An 18,104-nucleotide genomic window follows, 5' to 3' on the forward strand; every position below is an offset into this window, starting at 1 on the left:
CTTTGCCCCAGGGCTAAGGGTGATACCTATGTGAGCGGTGCCCACACGTGCATCTCCTTGCCTGCCGTACTGGTAAGTCAGTTTTGCTGGACATCTTGCTCCATTGCAGTTAAACAAAGGAAATCCCAGTCAGATCATGAAGGTGCTAAGCCTCAAGCCATAGAATTCAAAGCAGTCTCTAACCATTAAAGATTTCAGAGGAGAACTGGTATAAGAGGAAAATCAGCCTTTGGAAGGTTCTGTGCACCTCCCTCAAAGAATTAGCTCCCAGCTGAAAATGGACTATATAAACCTGCAGTCTAATCTTGTAAGGATTTCCTTATTCCCATCAGAAATTAGGTAGAGTCTCAGTGTTGATTTACACTATGCAAAGATTTGGCTCAATGGCTTGACTTCCTGGATCTTAGCACAGACATCCCCATGTTCTGCAAACACTGAGGTTCCCATTTGTGGAAAAGATGAAGGCTGAGACTGATCTCCACGGACTTTGCAGAAAGGCCATTGTGAAGTGCATGAGAATAGAGGCAACATTAGAGACTTAAAAATAGAAATAAAGGACCAATAAAGAGAATGAATTAATAAATCTTTCAAGACACCAAGTTGATGGAATAATGAAAACAACTAGCAGGACTTGCCATGGCCCCTGCCCCTTAAAGGAAGCCTCTTCCCCATTTGGTTTCTGCTTTAAAAACAGAGGGGATGTAAATAGCTTATGATTCAAGGTGTAAGACATTCATTGTCTTTTCTATTCTTATGCAACTGTCCACTCTGAAGTCCTGGTATTTTACCCTTAAGCATCTGGAACTAGGCAGGGTCCAGTATAGACTCCTGTGCAAAACAGATCAGGCAAGATTCTTGTATATAATGCCCATAATCTCTATAGAGAAAGTCAGTTATGTTCCTGAAATTCTCCAGAGCATCACTAGCGCCAGGTCTTTTATATAGGCAACTTGGGGCTTTGTGAGTTCCCGAGAAGAAGCTATTTATCTGCTCTGCTTCCAGATAGAGAACTCCAAAATTTGGCAAATTACCCTATATACTCCAGGCAGAGTAGCAGTACAGGACAGGCAATTCTTTCCTTGCTTCTGACATCCTACAGCTCAGCAAGCATTTTCCAGCATTTTTGGGGATGTAAGAACAAGATGATCTGAGAAGAGGGCTCTGCAGACACCATTAACATGGTAGGCTGAATCTGCTGACAATAAGTCAATGATTCTTTCTGACATGACTCTAAGAGTAGCAGAAGGATGTCTGTAGGATGACTCATGTTAACGGAAGAATGGTATGTATGACTTGAGATTTAGGACAGATGTCAGGTTCAGAGAAATGTGGTGTAAAGAAGATCATTTTTATTGGCATAGTAGCAGGAGACAACTTGTCAGAGTGATGTTGACTCCTTTTTTTGTATTGTTTTGGAAGGTCTCTTGGGAAGATGGCAAATGGAAAGCGCAGAGGAAGACCTGGCAACATCCCCAGCCAAATAGAGAAGGTTGCTTTCCTGCAGACAAATAGACCTTGTGGTGGTGGTGATTCCATTACCTTCAATTTTCAAAGGAGCAGCCTTGGAAGAGTTGAGAAGAGGGTCTCTATCATCTCCAGTGTAGTCAGGGTGGTTCCTCCCTCTCAGACCTGCCTATGTGTTGAGTTTGCACCAGTTCTCATGTGTTGACTTAAATAAGGGACCTATTTAAAACATGGCAAACCCCTATGCAGACATCCCTTTGGGGGTTAAGCAGTTCCTTCCCGCCTTGCACAAGCATGCCCACCAACAGCAGTCTAGGTTTAAAATATCAGAAAGCAATCCACTGAGTTAAATCAGGCTTCTAATGAGATCAGAAGATACACATCTTCTGCTGGCACTGATTTCAAGCTCCTGGGCTTACTTTTCCTGCTTTTAAAGAAGGCTAAGTATTTCAGGACAGCTTCATGGTCCAAGAGAGGCCCAGTGAAGACATTAAGCAAAACTGTGATACTTCCTTTTCTTTGTTTAAGAAGTGTATGTGGGTCGCATTCTTAACTGCATTCTGGTAACTATAACAGTAAGATCTACAGTAATGATTAAAAAAGCCTTTGAATGAATTCCAGTCTCTCCTCCCACCCCCTAAAAGCTCGGGTGAAATTCTATCCAGCTTTCACTGGGAACAAGAAATTCAACCAGACACCTTTAGCAGTATTAGTCTTATTTATGTAAAGTCAATTCTTAATTAATATTGATGTACAATCTATAAGGCAAGGATCGGGGCTGTCTACTTCTGCTTCCGTGTGTGACCTGCACCCTATCTCAGACCTTATTCTCTACTGGTTGCCTCTTTGGGCACGTGACATTTATCTACCACAATCTCTGTCGCATTTTATCCCTCCTATTCACAGAAATGATTGCAGCTGGAATTTGAGTGGAATTTCCTGCTCTCCCTGGTTTCCGTGTTCCCTCTTGCTATGGGGTCAGGACAGGAAGTGGGATTTTGCAGAATATTTTGAATGCAGTGTGGGAGACTTAAGAAAAAATTGAGGTCAAAATGGTATCCACTGCTGCATCTGCAGATGTGCCAGTGTTTGTTCCATTGTACTGCCATTATAGGGTCTTATGTTTTCTGTACACAATGGGATCCCAGTTCACAATAAGGCCTCCAGACAGTTCTGCCTTATACAGATAACATTAGGAATGCCCAGAATAATTTGCAAGTTATTAGCTAAGTAATAAATTTCACAAGGCTCCACTGAATAGGCAGAGTTGTAATTTGCAAGTAGAGAAGTGAAGACCTAAAACTGAGCATGAGTTGCTGGCTTAGGAAGAAAGGGAGAACCCAAGACAAGGATCACATACCCTGAACTCCTGGCTGGTAGGCCCCCAAGCATCTCTCTGTGCCTGCTTCAGGTATGTCTGTAAGTGCCCTAAAAAGACATGTTTTTTCTTATATGAAGTTATAACTTCCAGAGGATTCCAGAGCCAGTGTGAGCTGAATAAACAGATAACACAGTATATTGTGTATTACCTCTGGTTGCCATAGCAGAAGGACTCCTACGGACAAAGCCTTTGAGTTGCACTGTCTCTTTTGTGGATGGAAGAGGAGGAGCAAGGTGATATACAAAAGAGGGAGCTGGATACAGTCTGGGACTTGAAAGCCACAGGGTTATATTCCTTTTCTGCCTTCTCCATTGTGATCCTGTGTTTGTTCCTCATCTGGACAGTGAGGTTTCTCCTCTCCTCACACAGGCATTATAGGGGTGAACATGTTACAGGTTGTCAAGTGGCCAACGTGCCAGGAGATTGGAGACCTTACAGTACCAGCCATTATGGAGGGCTGTTCTGCATCACGTCTCTGTCCTCTGACGTCCACTCCAACCCTTGCAGCTCAAACACCCAGGGTCTGTAAGCTGTAAGGATGAACCAGCTTCCCGTACTTTCACAGCGAGAGTCAGGCTCTGAGCCGTGGCCAGCAGAATCTGGCTGAGAAGCGTGGGAAACTTAACAGTAAGAGAGAAAATCAGCTCTATCAAGGGCTGTTTTCCTGGGGCTGCAATTTCTGATGCATCCAGCACATTTTTTGGGTAATCTGTACTCCTGGAGCAACATTTGAAAGAGTGGAAAGAAAAGTATTTTATCTTCAAAAAAACAATTCATCCAACAAATTGCGAGGGTTGTGTCAGTCACTAACAAAGTAAATGGAGCTCCTCAGGACTCAGACTGCCACCTTTTGCTGAACCCATTAACCGTTTCCTTAATGGCAGAAGAGTGAAGTGGATTTTCCTCTTAATTACTTTTAGAGTAGGATATAGGTTTTTAAAGTGGATTCTTTGAGAAGGAAGGAATAAATTAATACTTTGGAGATCCTTCTAGGCTAATCTTTGTGTCAGTGCAGGAGATTCACTTCACCTTCTTTTCTTTTCAACTCTCTATTTATTTAAGTTCGAAGTAGATAGTTTTCTTTCAATATCTCATTGTAACCACCTCCTTTACTAGGACAGCTAAGGGATATTGATGTGATTGTTGTAGACATGCTTTGCTCAGCGGTTTCTCCACTGTGAGTTGTTGCAGTTGTCCAACAATCATAATTTTGAAATGTTTTAGACTACAAGTCAGGCAGGACTGAACTTATGGGAGAAGCATTCATTTAGAGTTGGTACTTGTGCAAGACCTAGGAACAGCTCTTAAGGAGCAAATGACTCTGACCCAGTGGAAGCACTTGGGACCTGCTTCTTGCAATCATTTATTCCAAAATTGTGATATTTGCTTATTTAGCCAATCAACACACCTTCAGTCCTACATTAACAGTTGGGACCCACTGGAAAATTACCCCAAGGAACAGACAAACTTACTGGCTACTCGTTAGGCAGGTTCATGGGAACTCTACCAAATTTCTGCCCCTTGCTCCTTCCATTTTATCTCTTGGTCTGGGACATGTCAAAGTGTGCTGGGTGATAGCAGGCATCCCAAAAGGCATGCCTAGAAGTAGCTCATAAGCCTGTTTCTAAAAGGGCCCTGTTTTGTAGGCAAGAAGCACCATGTGAATGATTTTGACAAAGGCTGTGAGCTATTCTGTAGATGAGGAATATGACCAAAGTGCACAAGGCTGGTGCAAGATGACCTCAAAGTTTGCTACAACCGTTGGTGTAGGCAAAACCTGAATGGCAGGAGAGCAGCATATTGTCATGAATGAACGTGAACGTTCAATTTTCCTGTATTGGATGCAGACTGTGTAGATGGAGACTGTCCAAACAAGCAAAACTATTCCTTGTCTCTTTGTTCAATAGCGGTTCCTGCTGCATAAAACCAATGATATTACCTTCCTAATTGGCTAATGGGGTCTGAGAGGCAAGATGTCATTTCCACTAAAATATGTACACAAACATTGACCATTTTTCTTTAGCATTTGGGATTTTTTCAGGGGGATTTTGGACAATATTTGAGAGGGTTGACATACAGGACAAAGTCTGCATGAAGTTTTTTTTAAAAAAACTTTCCGAGAAGAAATGTTGAAATATTTAATTTCTAATCAGCTGTGGATTTTACTTGGGGTAAAGAGCATCCTTTGCTCCTTTATTTGCTATAGCCACAGCTGATGCAATGTCATGGGAAAACTGAATACTGCCACTGTACAGCACTCCTTATCAGCTGGGTTGCAATTGTTACCTGTGAATTACCCTGCTGTATGCATATGTGTTATTTCTGCTTCCTTCTCTTATGGTCCTGAATTAGGACTTCCTCCAACACTTCTGCAATAGAAACTCTACTATCTAGCTGTTTTCCATATTACTATATGTGCCTCGTAATTACTTTAAAATTCTTATTTTCACCCCATTGCAGTGAGATAAACTCTAGTGTTCTTACTTAAGACATAGGGAATTAAGGGCACAGGAATAGTAAGGGCTACACTCACAAAGGCATCCAGATATCTAATTTCTATTTGGTTCCTAAAGAGAATTTACATGTTGATAATCTCTTTATGGACTGGGGTCTGAAAAACTATTTGCAGAGCCTAATTTTCAGGTGGAGATGAGTATTGCCTTACAAAAAAACCTATGGAATTTATGTCCTGTATGAGATTTGCAAAATCCGTCAGGAAGCCTGCAACTAAGGCACCAGATTCACGACTCCTGACACTGAGACACACTACCTAATTGATGCATTTCATACTTGTAGGAATGTAGCCAATTTTTAATCTTTGATCTTGGTGTGAACTTACTTGATGTTATAAATGTTGAATTTTTATTGTATTTTTGTACTGTTACAATTATGAAATTGACTTCTCATATTTATCTTCCTTCAGGAAACTGAGTAACATGATTATTGGAATCAGTTCTTTGAAGCCTGCGATTCCGCAGTATTTTTTTCTTTAGGCTGTCTCCAAGCAGTGACACCATGTCTAGGTCTCATCATAACAGCCCTAATGAAAAAGCAAACCGAACAACCCATCATTAGGTTCATATGTCCTTTAGGATTCACTAATATCGCAGTGAGTCAAGCTGCAGCACTATCGTTCTGGCTGCAGTGTTTTATGGTCTCCCTGACCGAGTGAAGTCACACGGTCATCTGTGCCGAGGTGCGGGGTGAGCAGCATGCAGTCTCCTTGGAAACTGCAAAGTTGTGCGGGAGGCAGGAGTGCACGTCCCAGAAACGGCAGAGAGAAGAGAGTTTGATAGGAGATCTCCAGCCGGAATTTCACTGGAGGAAAGCATGTCTGATAACTTGGCCTGCCAAGCCTCTCATCTGACCTGCTGCTGTCCCCCTCTGTCACCCCTGTAACCGCCCGTTAAAAATACCAGCGTGTTTCCTTGCTGGCCGGACATCCTGCCAGTGAGCTTTGGTATCACAGGGAGCCAAAACACACAGAGATCCCTGCCGCTGCAGCGTGCGGTCACCCTAAAGCAGTGCAAGCTCTGCACGGACCATCAGCAGTTCAGCCATCCACTTCAGCACCTCCTTTCAGAAGGGTCATCTTCCCCACATTATATATGATTAAAGATACTGTGCTCACAGCTAAGGGGTTCCCAGGTGTAGCAGCATGTTAAAATCAACGCCTGCCAACAATTAACTGCTGATGCCAAATATTTTCCCTTCCGTTGTGATAAAATCTTAATATTCTGTAGAAAAGCACTGCCAGCTTTGAAAATCAGAATATGAATTGTCTCCGGTTTCTCTGCTAAAGCTCTCCATTGTCACAGATTCCCCCTATTTAGCTGGTGGTTCGTTCGTTTGTTTGTTTGTTTGTTGGTATTACAAGAGCACCTGGGAATCCCAGTTAAGACCTGCAGCCCTGCAGGGACAGGAGCTCCCTAGCCAAGTGCTGTAGAAAGCAGGTCCAGCCCCAGAGAGCTCACAGGCTATGTGCCACGGTGCAGTGATGGATGAATTGGACAAATAGGGCAGATGTGGTTTGGAAAAAACTTACTGCAATGGGATACACAGAGTTTAGCAGAAAGGTCAGCTGGCTGCTTGATTAATAGAAAGCAATGGGAACAATCTGTAAGCACTAAGCACAAGTAAATGATAAGATATGGTTTACCAGAGGATAGGTAATTGGACAGGTTTTTGGCACAAATGGGTGGAGCAGTGTGGGAGAACACATGGCAATGCTTAAGGGAGAAGTTGGCTTGCAGCTTCTCAGACTTGTCTGGGACACAGTAAGCCCAGGAAGTTCCTAGGTTTTTTCCTGCAGAGAAAAAAATTTGCTTTTTTTAAAAACACTGAGACTTAGTTCTACCAGTTCCTTTTCATTGGTGCTCAGAAAAGTTTCCTAACTTTCTTTTTATTTGTTTTATATTTCCTATGAAATTTACAGTGATCAAAGTTTTAAAATGTGTCTTTTGGTACAAGTTTTCAGACTTCTTACAAAGCCACATTTTGAAAACTACACATTGCATTTTTTAAGGGAAAACATTTCACCAGGAAACTCTTTGTTCATTTTTTTTGTCAGGTTTTCATAGGGAAAAATCTGTAAAAAGTGCTAACCATGTTGAATGCTCCGGCTAGCAAAAATTTCTGTTTGTTGAAAAGGTATTTTTCCTGAGAAACATTCTGGTGAAAACACTTCAACCAACTCCTGAAATTAGAAAGAAATAATATTAAAAGAAATTTGCTAAAGTTACCTAAAGGGAAACAAGTGTCAGTGTTAGATAATTAAAAACCAGGGGCTCAGCCTTTTCTCAAACAACTGAACAGAGCTTCCTTGAACTCATCTTGACTATTCAATGCTGTGACAGAGTATGGAGATTAGTTTTGGAAAACGTGCTGGAGACAGAAGTGAATGCTGTACTGTTTAAGAATGAAAAAAAATGCAGACCCAGCCCTTTTTTTCCCTCCCTCAGCTGCAGCTCTTGCTTCGGGAGACAGGGTATGTCTCAATTACAGGAGTGCCTAGCGGCTGAAGTGCTGGATGGAGGTTCCGTGTGTAACAGGAGGCAGTCGCTGCTCTGAAGAGCTTGCAGGCAACAAACAAAACAGAAAGGATGGAAAGAATGAAGAGACTCAAGAACAGCTTCTGCTGATAGTGATAGGAAATCTGGATATAAACTCAGGCCAGAATATATAGCTGAGATTTTATAGAAAATGTTTGCCTAGAAGACAGTGTAATCTCACTACAGGAGGTGGTAAGGAACACTGAGCATCCAGGTCCAGGAAAGGAGCAGTACGCTGGAAAGAGGAGCTGCGCTGGCAGAAGTGTATAAAGAAAAGTTATGCTCTTTATTCAGAGGAAAATTTTGGATTGGAAGGCCGTTCACTGCCTTAACTATTGAGGAAAGTAACACAGAAAGAGAGTGCTTCTGGGAGATTTCCGTTAGAAATTGCAAAATCTTTTTCCCCCCTTTCTCTGCCCAATGCAATTAAACAGTAATAGGAGTGCGTTGCACAGTTTATGAAGCAATAATCCAGTTCCCAAATGGCTAAACTGGGAGACTGATGGCCAAGTCATTTATCCCAATGAGGAAAATAGATTATTGCTCAGGAAAGCAGCAGGATGGCATTGTTACAATTATTCTGCTGTCTGAGTTTATCAGTTCAAAAATCTAGATACAAATTCTTTCTCTGGGATCAGTTTCTGCTTTCCTGGCTTGCGTTGCCAGTCCTGTGCGAGGAGTCCTGCTGACTTTGCCATGATTACCTGTGGAGCAAAGTATAGCTTTCAGTGAATAAGAGTGACAGGACAAGGGTTTCAAGGCTGCAACAAAACATGGTAGCTAGTGAAGCCAGTGCAATTTTGGCTGGGATATGTGGAGACATAACATTATGAAATAGGAATGTAACAGCTCTCATGTGACTGCACTGGGGATATTGTGCTTAGTTCTAAGCACCTCGTTAACAGAAACGTATTAACAAATTGGAGGGGATCCAGAGAAGAGAAAGTCAGTTGGGTATGTTGATTTACGAATTAAGATGGGCCTGAGTGGCTGATGTCCAATCTGAATCCATATTGGAATGACTCCAGATCTTGCAGATGTTTGTGGGTTCAGGACTTTATGATCCTGAGTCTGCTGGAGTCAGTAGAAAGACTCCCATTGGCTCCAATGATCGCTAGATTTGGTCTGCTTGAAGAAACCTTGGCTGAACAGTGATTAAGGCTAAGGATATATATATAACTTGGAAAAAGAGTAAATAAAGGGGAATGTGATGTAAGCTTGGAACTATTAGAAGAGTGCGAATGTGAGGACCACCATCTTGGCTGACATACTGGGAAAATGAACTGGGGACCTTCAGAGTTGGAAGAAAGAGCTTTTTAACATCTTGAGCCAAGGTGGCCAGACTGCAGTGTGTCCCTCTTCTCTGGATTGGGGAAGAGAGTGGAGTGCAGGGGACCTTTGCGGATGGTATTACCCCAGTCTGACAGGCATAAGGAGCCCTTAGCATTAATTGACAGAGCCATCGTTTTAGGAGCAGGGTGATAAATTTAAGAAAAAGAAATGAGTTTTGCAGCCATTAACTAATGAAGCAGAGTCACAATACCTCTATAAATTTTTTTGCATAAGCTTTCTGAATGAACAGGTTGGACAGCTACTCAGAGAGCAGATTGTTCTTGCTGATAATTTAGTTTTTGGTTTTGTAGGACTATGATGTGTCTCTCTCCCTCTCTCCCTCACTGTACAAAATCAGCCCTTTCTTTGATCCTGAGATTGTGCATTAGAATACGGTCATAATTACCATTTCAGCTAGAGCTGAGTCTGCTACACAGGTGCTAGTCACTGCCCTGAAGCCATGTCCCTTAAATCTGCTGGTATAGCTGTGTATTTCCTCCCTAACCCGGTTTTGGTGAAACGATCCTTAATACTCCTTCTCCACACTATTATGAAAAGTGTAGCTCATCTGGATCGTTTTGACAGAGCCAGGTTGGAGAGTGCCAACACATGCAGCCAAATCTGTAGGATGGTTACCTCTGTTGGGAGGGCTGCAGTAGCAGTCAGACCATTTGCTTGGCTGGAAGATGAGGAAATGCTCGTGCTACGGGGAGATATGTGCAACGGTGGCCATGCAGGTTATGTCTAATATGACACTGAAGAACTCAGGCACTCCAGATCCTGAAAACAGAGAAGATAAGCAACCCAGACCATGTGGAAAACCAGAAAAAAAATCATTAAAACCCCAAATTGGTCCATGGCAAATAGCAACAAGAAAGCATGCTATCTCATGGATTTTGTGTCATGGCTGGATTCTCTGTCCAAGAGAGGCTTCCCCTGTGGTCGGGGTGTTCTTGCTATTTCTTTCCAATATAAGCTTTCTTCTCTAATATGGACACACTGCTCACACCACAAAATTTTTCTTCCTGGGAGCACTAACACTGGCTCTTTTCTCTACCCAGTTCTTTCCAGGAATTTCATATCATTTCATATCATGCAGATTTCCACCTCGTTTCCAGTTTGGCTGAAGCTGGCCAGCAGGTACACAAGTTGTTAGATGGAAAGAATGACAAACAGAGACATGATGATCTCACAAGCTTTTTTCCTTAGTAAAATCGGCCAAAAAGATGTTTACATATTTCCAATGGCATACAAATCTTGGTGGAGACTCAGGTGGAGAGCCCACTTGTTCCCAAGAACCAAGAAACTTCGGTGTAATTTAGGTTAAAAGCTCTGTTGTTTCAAAATCTGCATGTTTGCAGCCTGCTTTGTTTCCTTAGCTTGGCTGCAAAGCAAGAGTATAACACAATGTTGATACTGTGAGCCTTGCTTTCAGATCCTTGCTAACATCTGCTTGTTTTATATTCCAAATGCTGCTTACAATATAAGATCATATCCCAAACAAAAGTTATTTCTCTACAAATAAGGAACCAATTAATGTCACAAAGTCTAAACCAATATATTAAAAATCAAAAAAAGGAAAGCAAATGTTGCTGAACTTTGAGTAACTGACAGTGCTGCTAATGTCCATTGTAAGGCTGTTGGCTCCAGCCAGTGCGTGTTGTGATTGAATTTACTTAGTTCTGTATAAACAGTGGATCAGACAGGGTTTTTCTGATCATATTTTTTCAGAAGTACAAATGTGATGCTGGAAAGGACCAACGGATGTTGTTTCATGTCAGTGACATAAGATGGGGCTAAAATCTTTCCAAACTTAGTACTGTAGGTGCCTTAGCAGACTTAATAATATCACAGCAATGTCACATCTGGAACATTATAAAATTGGCAATGCTGAAAAGGCATTAGTAAACATTATTAAGAATTCCTTGCAGGCAATTAGACTGCAACAATATCTTTGGAGAAAGTTTTTTTTCCTTTTGCATCTTTATTTCTGTCTTGCTAATGAGAGACTAATGAGCCACGGACTTGCTACCTTGGAGGAATATCTCAACAAAGCTCTAGTGAACTTAAAACCAGTATTTACAGACTGATGACTGCTCACATTCATTATATATTTTAAATGAGGAGGGACTACAGTTAAAAAAAAAAAAAAGGAAACAAGTTGTTCCTTGCTAAGAGACTTCTGAAACTCTAAATGTCAAAAGTTTCCTAATGTCGAGGTTAGAGCCTTCCACCTTTCCCACCATTTAAAGCTGAGCACAACTATGTGTAATTTTTGTGCATTTCTGCTTTGCTGTTACCAAAATATTAGTCTTCTCTGACCATTGCACAACCTACTTGTTGGTTTCAATGATTGCAAGAGATTTTTGTTTTTGTTTTTTTGCTTCCTTAGGAAACCAGGCTAGTAAGCAAAACCTGTATGGACCCACTATCTATGTAGGTGTACATTGGCATATGACTGTTTCAATCACCTCGCTTACAGTTTTTTGTGAACACAGTGTCTCTGTCTTTTTTCTGGCTTCCTAATCTTAACTATCTGAAAGGCTGCTGATAAGACATTGGAGAATCTCAGGCAGAGCGCGCTTACAGTTCCAGGCACAAGGAAATCACTCAGAGCTTATCAGCAGCTCTGATACAAGTCTAGGGATTAGGGCACCTGGATGGGACTTGGGAGCCATGGCTGAAATGAGTTGCTCTGCTACAATGTTCCTACGTGTCCTTGAGCAAGCCATGCATGGATAGTTTTTTTAAAAACTTTCTCTCTTACAGGCTGGAGACTTAAATCGATCCTGATACATCAGGCTGGGTAGCCCATGCACTGAGACAAACATCTCTAGGATGTGCAGCTTTGGACCACTGAACACAGACACCTTTGCAACTGGATCCCATTCAGCACTTGAGCAATCACTTAGTGTCAAGTGAGGGGAATTTAGTCTCCAAAGAGCACAGTCACACAAAATAGAGCATGTGTGACTGCAGTATAAATCACTCGCTCCTTCCTCTCCTATTCCCACCCCAGAAGATCTTCATGCGTTCAAGGCACGGTGGCAACAGCAGCTTCACAGAGTCTTTGCTCACAGAGACAGGGAGTGTGCAAATCCTTTTTGATTTAGAAACACCTGTTTTGACATCATTCCCTTTGTGAGGATTCACAAAAGGTTTTGGTTTTGTTCCAGACCAGGTTAGGAAACCTTGAATGTTGCACAGAAGAGTTCTTGGGCTGCTCACTTTCTCTTGGTTATTTTTTCTTGGGATGTTTGGTTAACTTAAGTTGCTGGTTCCTCTGGCATCTTGGATCTTTCACCTTGACTCTCTTATCCTTGGCTTCTCCCTTTTCCCAGTCTGTATCCCACATGCTTATTTGTTTTATCTGGTCTGTTACAGAAGCCATTGTGTGCACTGGAAGCTGACGTCTGGGACTTGGCACCCAATACAGGGCTAACAAAAGACCATAATCCAGGCTTGTGAACCGTTCATACACACAGCTCTATGTCAGCTGTGCAGGGGTGTAAACCTGCGATTACCAAGCACAGGGCGGCTATCCCACCTGTTCCATCATTTCTCCACCTTATGTGCACTCACTCTAAGGACTGTAAGCAATTACTCTGCTAGGCACTAAATACGATATGCAGCACATGGTAGTGTAAAATTATGGAATTTGGGGGTTTTAATGAGCTCAGGTGCAATACAAAAGAACTTTTTTTTCCCTGTCCATAAAATTATATGGCTTGGAATCAGGGGTTTATACAGCCCCGGACAAAGCCATTTTATTTAAAGGGTGGGTGTGTGGGGGAATACAACAACAACACCACCCTAGCCCAGCACAATTATATGCAGATTTGTTCATAAATCTGGGCTGGAGCAGATGTGCTGCACATGTTGAAAATCCAGAGCATGTTGCTGGAACTTAAAACATAAACATGAACCTGTTTCCAAAGAGGAAAATCTGCTCACAGCGAGGAGCTGACCCCATGCTTTAAACAAAGATCAAGTCCATTCTGCCTATTGTGCCTTTGCCATGTGTTTACTTTCCTTGCTTGGTGCCTAGAGTAGCTTAAGGAATAGCCAGAAGAAAAGAAGCAATTTACGTAGGTCAGAAAAGAGCCAGTGGCACTCTGGGTGTAAGGAAACAAGAGTTAGGATGTGACCCAACTCATCCAGCTATCAAGGGTCCTATCAGACTGGGTCAGCAGTATCATGACGGATCTCTCATCTGTATTTTTAGATGCTTGAAGTCTTTTGCCCTGTAGCTAAATCTTGTAGAAAAACATAACTGCACTTCACAGTGGGTAAGGCTGTAAGAAATAGTCTGCTTTAAACACAAACCTGCACTCTGTAGGAAGTTGGAAGTGAAGTTCCTGTATGTGATTAAATGCCTTGAAGGTAGCAGGGCATGCTCTTGAAGACTGTGGACCCTGACTGAGTGCCACCATACTTGCTCTTCTTAATGGTGACAAGCTGAAATGCTGGCAATCCCTCCTATCTGAGGTTGTGAGCTTCCAGATTTCAACATGATCTGATGCATCTCTGATATGTGTGGTAGGATGCAATGCATTTTTCTCTTTTCTTGGCTTTTTATTTTGTCAGAAAGTGGTGTGGGTTGCTCAAGGGACTCTGAGAATGCGAAGTGCTTTCTTCCCAACCCTTGAAAAAGATTAGCCCTCCATGTAAGGGGTAAAGGTGACATTCTGGTTAATATGAGCTGCTTACATCCCATCTGCTCCCTGCTGGATGTTTAGATGAAGAAAGGAGTTCATTCTCCATCACCAGGCATCATGATGCCATGACCTACATGAATACAGAGCTTCCAGCTCTCTTTCTTCTCTTGGAGGAAAGGCAGTGGTGGATGTGGTCATCTGTGTGCATGTGCATGTGTTCTCTTAACTCTCCGTGGAAGATGTTGGATTAAGGCATGATGTTGAAATCCGTGCTCATCCACTTATCCCACTGTCTACAGGCTGGCCTAATGGTGATGTTAAGAACTTTGGTCTCTAGGACTCATGTACACATTCATGCCACTGGTTGCACTGGCAGTCAGCTGCAATACCCTGCTTACAGGAGGAGGATATTTGTCGGGATGTTTCAGAGCTTGAGAAACCTGCACTTCTCTGGTAAACTGCTCATGTTTTATTTTTCTTTAAATCAAAGAGCCATGAAGGGGAATGACTGTTAAAAATAGTCAGATTGACGTAGATGTGGATTATGTCAGAAAGGGAATGAGAACAGCTACAAATAAAACATATATCTTTGGTTAGCTGTAGGTAAGAGAGACCTGTATCTGGATCAGCTCTCTACTTATTGCCATCTTTCCTGTCCAGTGTCTATCTTTGCCACCTGTACAGCCAGGGATCAGGCTGCCCCACCAGAGGTGTTATGAACATTAAACCTGCCAAGGGCAGTGAGGTACCTCCATGCTTTGTTAAACAGTGTTGAGCAGGTATAGTGATGACTAATTGAAAATGGGTTTTCATTTGAGAAACACTCACACATACAAAATCCATTAGCTAATCAGGTTTCCAAGGGGTTTTACCATTTTGAAGCCCAAAGGCTCCTACCACTGACAGTACACAGCCCAGGCACCACACCACACAGACGAAACTAAAAGGGCTGTCAGTGTTGACATGTTCACCTTAAACTGGAAAATTTTAAATGTTCCCAGTGGCCCAACTATTTGTCCTTCCACCTGACTACTGTTCAATCCATTGCCCGCAAATATGGTAAGAGGAAGAAAAGATGCATTATTATTAATAAATGAATAGAGCTATTTGCTATTTATTATTTAAGCCCTCAATACTGGCAGACTTTAGTGATACGTGAAATACAGGCAAGTAATTTATTTATTAGGGAAAATAATGATTTTTTCCTCCCGTTCTGGAGCCCTCTCTGACCCAAAACAGCAGGGGGTTTATCAAATACAAATACGATGACTTGTAATTTTAGAGTCTTTCAGAGCACTGTAACTGACAACCTTTTTAACATAAGTACATTGAACAAATAATTTATAGAAGTATTCTGGGAATATTTTAGGGTGTTTTATTACTACTTCTGAAAGCTATGGCATGTTATTGATTTTGGTGTATTAATACAACCTAAAAGTGAGGGCACATGCTTGCCTCCTAATCCAAATCAGCTTTGATGGCAAACCATATATTTTACTGAAAGGAGCCTTGAACTAACGGCAGAGGTTAACAATTACACATCATAGCCAAAAGTTTAAGATAATGAATTTTGCTCATTACACACTGTCCAGCTCCAGCCACAGAAACTTCCCCACTACTCCGTCTTCAATGTCTCATCCAAATTTCTCCAGCAGCTATTTGTCAGAATTTTGAAGCCTTATTCTTGCATTTGTGTCATGCAATTTACATTGTATTCATGAAGGCTTCCACTGAGGAAGTGTAATCATCATTACTGTTTTCTGTATGCCATAAAAATAGTGTATTTCTCTTAAAATGGGATTGCTTGTTTGCTTTATATTTTTTCATGTATATATATATGTGTATGTGTGTATACACAGGCATAGATATATATAACAATAGTTGTGATATATACATTACTGGATGTAGGTATTTCTCTATTTTGTCCTTTGTTCTATTTTGTCCTGCTGTTCCTGGAGTACTGCTCCTGGGTATTACAGAGATGTTCATTTCCTCTGTCTGCTTCTCTCCATCTGCCCAAAGGGTCCAGAGCAGCTTCAGTGCAGTGTGTCAGGAAGATTGGTGCCTCTAGCCCTTGCTTTCCGGTGACCTGGGTACCTGTCTGTTTACTGCTTCAGTGAAACTGGACCAATTCACCTGGCTGCTTTCTTAAGAGCATCCAAACAGATTGCCTACTTGCCATTATCTTCCTCCTCTTTCAACAACCAATGGTTCTTTTAACTCATCTTTATGTTTTCCTGATCACTCAGTGGTGCCATCAGTGATGGCTTGGCCATGGGAACTCCTGGTTCTGCCCAGCTTGTCGAGTGGGTAGAACTTTCTGGGACAGCTCTGCAGCATTGGGGGCCATCAATGAGGAACAGACAGGCAGCTTCAACAGCAGAGTGAGGGAGAAAAGCAAGGGGAGCTGGTAGAAAAAATCCCTCCAGGTTTGTACCATGCTTCAGACTTTCTGGGAACTCCATGGCTGGGGCAGTTGGAGACTTGTGCTGCACTTCACCATCTCTGACCCCTTGTTGCCCTCCTTTGCTGCTGTCAGCATGGATATAACAGCATCATGATGCTATCGCTGCTGCTGCTCAGATTAGGAGAGAAACGCATAGGCTGCTCACGGGAAAAGACTCTTAAGTCTTGAGATGCTGTTGTCCTCAAAGCCAGAAAGACTTTTTCTTAACTTTACGCCATGATTTCTGTTTAAAAAGCCTATGCATGGGGAAGGGTGTGAGATGGACTGAGAAGTATGCATTAAAATAGCATAAAATATGGACTTTTTTTTTTATATGGGGTAAGGAATTCAATCAAAATAGCTCTGGAGGGGGGAAAAAGCATACAGATCTTGAGGAGCAGGGAATAGGCCATCTGGCTGAACATGCCGCCCGTTAAAATGTACCTTAATCCTCACTTCCTGCTTTTTTGCCATATGCTTTGCTGTGTGAAAAGTCAGGTAAAAAGCGGTGCCCTTAAAAGAGAAGTTTCATTCCTGGTCACCTAAAAAGGTGACTCCTAATTAAATCCAAAAGAGGCATTTTACATTCATCATAGTAGATTTACTCACATCTTTATTTTCCAATAAAATGCGCTTGCTCCTCCTGTCCTTGACTGATGTCACTTCCCACCCAAGAAGTTTCTGGAGGAAGGGCTTTTTCTTCCCCATTTTTACACAAATTAAAATTTGCTTTACTGTTTTTGGTGGTAAAACTCCAGCACCGTTTGGGTCCTGGTGTAGTTGATGTCCTCATTCTCAAAGGAGGAACATCAAGGGCCTTGGGTTGAAATAGAAGTTACACCCTGTACGCCTGCTTCCTTTGCGATCAACATTTAATGATTTGTAAATAATAATAATATACTGGCAAAGGAGGGAAGATGCTTAAATGCAGTGCTAAGAAACTGCAAATGTAAATTAGTTCTTGGCCCTGTCGCAGGCAGGGTTTTATCGGTACAGGTTTTGGAACATACTGGCCAGGGCTTAATACTGAAGAGCATTTCTTAAACTTTGTTTCAAGCTTCATAAACTTTTTCAGCTTTCAAAGCAAATCTTCAAGCTCTGGCTAGTTCACTAGTCTTCCTGCACGTTGGTCCAGGCTTTTAATATGGCTTTGGTGCTGGAACTTGTTTCTTGCGTTGTCATGGAGTTAGACCAAGACAGGGGCCCTTTGGAAAGGGCTTTCAAACCCTCTAAAAGCTAACGGGAACCAGGGAACTTGAAAATCTGTGAATAAGCTCAACCCTTCATACACTGCATCCCTTGCTTAGGATAGTCCAGAACAGTAGTGGGACAAGCAGGCAGTTTGCCCCAGGTACCTTGTTTCGTGGGATATGGACAGGCCCACTACAGTATCGTATTTCCTAATGTGCAGTAGACTGCATGAATTACAGCACTGCTTTCCTCCAGGTGCACATGATACAGAGAGCTCCTGTTGTTGTTTTGGGTTCCTTATTTTTAGGTTCAGTAGATTTTATTGGGTTATTTTCCTACCCTGTGAACACAGGCACCAGGTAGTCAATAACAATCGCTCCATTAAAAAGCAAAAATAAAATCTTCAGTGTTAGCTGCACACACTAGAAATAAAAAAAAGGAAAGGGGAAAGATGAAGGGAAAAACAGATGCCAAACATTGTTTTACATGTCACAGAGACTGCTGTTCTATAGACTCATGTCTATAGAATGAGCGCAAGTAAAATGTTACAGAAAAGGTGCATTGTATCACATTCTTCTTCT

General features: G+C 42.0%; 1 long non-coding RNA gene across 11 annotated transcripts in view; it reads left to right on the forward strand.

Moving 5' to 3' along the window:
• The window catches only part of LOC142088699 (uncharacterized), a 108,831-nt gene that overhangs the window by 55,790 nt on the left and 34,937 nt on the right, over window positions 1-18,104 (forward strand). For 2 of the 11 annotated variants that reach the window (XR_012675916.1, XR_012675917.1), the window contains one exon: window positions 11,998-12,409. The exons of 8 other annotated variants lie outside the window; for them this stretch is intronic. This is a non-coding gene — a long non-coding RNA (uncharacterized LOC142088699). Of the gene's footprint in view, window positions 1-1,419; window positions 5,715-11,997; window positions 12,410-18,104 lie in introns of those variants that run through there. One more of the 11 variants, XR_012675922.1, reaches the window with a different exon arrangement.

This window comes from Calonectris borealis, chromosome 15 (genome assembly GCF_964195595.1).
Source record: "Calonectris borealis chromosome 15, bCalBor7.hap1.2, whole genome shotgun sequence".
NCBI lineage: Eukaryota > Metazoa > Chordata > Aves > Procellariiformes > Procellariidae > Calonectris > Calonectris borealis.